The following is a 3604-nucleotide window of genomic DNA, read 5'->3' as shown; positions in this document are numbered from 1 at the left end:
TTGTTTTGCTGTAGCTTTGGTTTAAACAAACACAGCACACAGCGCTGCACCGCGGCCCAACAGGCGCCCGCACAACCGCGGCCCACCAACCCCCAGCTCCTGCCGCCGCAGCCCACCCAGCTTCCCACGAAGCGGCACGCAACATCGCTTGCACCCGACCCGCGCCCGAAACCCGCTGTCGCCCTGACCCACTGACGGGTGGACCCCGCACCCCTGTTCATCCCCTTCCCCGAGCCGGACACGCAGCCGTGCCACGCCGCACGCCCGAGCGCGAGCCCGAGTCCAACCCGACGCCCTGGTCGGTCCCGTGATTTCCCCGGACGCCTAAGCGCTCGTAGGGTTCGCCGCATCCTCGCACGCCTCCGTTTCGACCTTTCCCCGCCGCCAGAGCCCTGCATCGCTGGTCAAGGATCTTGCCGAGGAGGTCAGGTCGCCGTCGACTTTGCCGGTCTGGTCCGTCAGCGTAAGAGCAAATTCCGCCGTCACGTTGGCCTTGCTCGACCCTCCCTCGATCCCGCAACTTCCTGAGGGGTTTGTCTTGGCCACAGAGCACGGGAGCGAGGTAGCCGAGTCGCCGGAGTTCGTTGACTTTGGAGCAGCCGCCGTCCAGCCTCACCGCCGCCGACGCCCCGCCGCCGTTGAACACCATCACCACCACCGTGCCACGCCGCATCCGCCCACCCCCTCACCTTCGCCGGGGGATCACCGGAGAGCCACCGCCACCGCCGCCGCCATTTTCCTCTGCTGCGGGTGAGCACGAAGGCAAAATTAACAAATTTGACCTTAAAGCAAAAGTATTTCACAAACTAAACTGCTTTTGAAAGTATTTCACACTGCTGCCCTTTTTTATAATGCCCGACAACAAGGCGCTGCACTCTACTGTGCAACTCCTTACAGCTAGGCGCTGCATAGTGTAGTGTAATTCCTTAGAGTTAGGCGCTGCACAGTGTGGCGCCTAAGTGTTAGGCGTTGCACAGTAGAGTGCGGCGCCTTGCTGTTAGGCGCTGCATATTAAAGGTCAGCCGGGTGAAATACTTTCAAGAACAGTTTAGTTTGTGAAATAGTTTTGATCTAAGATCAAATTTGTGCCTTTTGCCGAGCACGAACACGCAGGGAACCTCTTCGGCAAATCACGAACCGACACATGGCAATTGCTACAGTAAACACTACAGTGCAGGAGTTTCTGCTTTTTTTTTGTTTTTCTTAGATTTTCACCTAAACTTTCACTAGCTATATTTTTTAGTCTATATATCCGATTTAGGAAATTCTTTTTCCTATGCACTCACAAAAATCAGCACTTTGTCACAGTACCAAAATCTCACATGTTTGCGCTGTTTAAATTTGAATTCATTCAAATTTGAAATAAACCTTCTGGAGGCCGTAACTTTCAAACCGTTTATCAGAATCAAGTGATTCTTTTTGCGTTGTGATCGTAGTGCAATTTAGGTGATTTGTGCATGCTTTTATGCTGCCGTTATTTGCATTTTAAAATGGTTTTATTGCTGTTGGTTTTATTGGAGTTCCGATGATTGATTTGTTGATTGTGTGAAACGTGTAGATTGTCCGGAGTGCCACGCGAACTATTGTCAGGAGTGTGACTTTCTGAACCAGAACCAAGGCAAGTTACATGTTGATCATCCTTTACCTACTGTTTTCTATGCATGTAGTTATATCACACTATGAATATATGCATGTATAGGATTATTATATTATTTTGCTATATTGTTGAGCTATCTTCCTGTCATTGCAGATCATGGTAGTTGTACTTGCTATGCTATGTAGATGGGGATTGGTTCGAGTATTCATTGAGGTTATGTGAGGATTATATATTTAAAAATTTGAGTAGTAACTCGAGATTTAACTCACCTCTGGGCAGAAGTGGTATTGCTTGGTGTTGAGAGAAGGCATCATGGGGTCTTGCACCTTTTTTAAGGCCATGCGCTCATGAGAGTGCACCCTAAGTGGAATGCTGCTCATGTTCAAAAAGATCAGACAAACTTAGTGACTAGTAGCTTCCATGTGCGGCCACTGGCCATACGGGCTCGGTCTTAGTTGATCAGTTGTTGGAACCCTGGCCCAGACAGTGTTGACAGATGTAGCATATGTAGGTGGGATGTGGCCGTCAGGTGGTTAAGGGAACCTCTTCTGAAAGACTTCGTCTCAATCTTTGGATTGGGTCCGGTGGGTAAAGCGTACTAAACTCTGCAGAGTATTAAAAACTAAGCATGATTAGCCGTGTCCCTGATTATGGACAAATTTGAGCGACTATGCCATTACAGTTGTTGGATGATCTTGACAGATGTGACACTTAATAAATTTGTTGGGCAACTTAATAAAGGGTAGATTGGAGTTGATTTGCCAACTCAACCTTGTGTATTTAATTGTAGTAATAAAATAACTAAATAAAAATTTGACTATTAGGTAGTTATGAGGACAAAATCAGCTTTCTGCAAAAATAAACCCTCAAGCCTTTCTTCTGATGTACTATGCATATACATGTAGGTCTGCTTTATTATTACTCATGTGTAACTTGCCAATATATTCAAAGTATTGACCTATATGGCTGCAACGTCTCATATTGCAGGATATTCAGGCGAAGAGTAAGGTACCGTTAGGGTCGTGAGTCTGCACTCAACATCGCTAGTGGGCTATGATGGGACTCATTGTTATTTTATGCTACTTTCCGCTGTTTGATTGAATAAAGCTAGCCAAGTGCTATGCAGATTGTTTTGTTTTATACATTCTGGATCATATGTTGTAATAAATGATGCACTTGCTATTCTGGTATTCATCTATACTGTGTGTGCTAGCGAGTTCGATGCAGGGAGTAGCACAGTAAGCACAGAGACTCGAATCCTCGAGGTTTGGTCGTTACAGTATAGTTCATGTTGTGTGTGTAAAGCACATTATACATAAGAAAGTTACACAATGAACATTATAAATAGCTAGCTATGAACTATCATACATTTGAATTCAACTTAAGGTGGTTTAAAAAATTCGAATTGAACATGAAGTCCATTCAATTATTTGAATTTGATATCATTTGTAAATCATACCTAAATTATGGGGGCATCGATCTTTGCTCTGATTTTGTACATAATATCATATATAGTCATGTACAAAATAGATTATAATTTAGCTCCTCCATTCCAAAATAATCGTAGTTATAGGATTTTCAAGTGTCAAAATTTCAAAAAGAAACGGATAATTTAATGAGGTTTTCAAACATACAAGGTCAAATTTAGTGTTGTCTATTTAGGTCAATCCTCAAAGTTCGAGTACTCTAAACGTGAATGCTTTTGTTTCAAAATTTCGAATGAAGCGCCAAAAGAGCCTCTACTCGCCTGAAACCGCATGAGACCAATGTTTGGTAGTAGAAGGAAATTACTTTTCTAGGTTTGTAGCTTCATCTAGACGCCACACAACCGCCTCCGAAAAATATTCATACACAATGGCCGCCTAAGCACACATGCGCGTGGCCGAAATCGCTCCCGCCCACTATTTGGGACACCTGGGATTACCATCCTACCCCTGACCCGCAGTAGGTCCGAAACTTAAGAGGGGGGCAAAGTTTGTACTTTCTCCAAATTTCAAACAAGCGTGT

General features: G+C 45.0%; 1 long non-coding RNA gene across 1 annotated transcript; it reads left to right on the top strand.

The window, feature by feature from the left end:
* The first annotated feature begins 211 nt into the window (after positions 1 to 211).
* Positions 212 to 2791, top strand: LOC147975915 (uncharacterized). The gene is made up of 4 exons (XR_015602091.1): positions 212 to 463; positions 549 to 750; positions 1559 to 1618; positions 2585 to 2791. It is a non-coding gene; the product is annotated as an uncharacterized LOC147975915 (long non-coding RNA).
* The last annotated feature ends 813 nt before the right edge of the window (positions 2792 to 3604 follow it).

The sequence above is a fragment of the Triticum urartu genome, chromosome 4A, assembly GCF_056163025.1.
Source record: "Triticum urartu cultivar PI428250 chromosome 4A, HENAU_Tu73, whole genome shotgun sequence".
NCBI classification, from domain to species: domain Eukaryota; kingdom Viridiplantae; phylum Streptophyta; class Magnoliopsida; order Poales; family Poaceae; genus Triticum; species Triticum urartu.
Note: the sequence above shows the minus strand (reverse complement) of the source record. Positions and strands in the feature narration are given on the sequence as shown.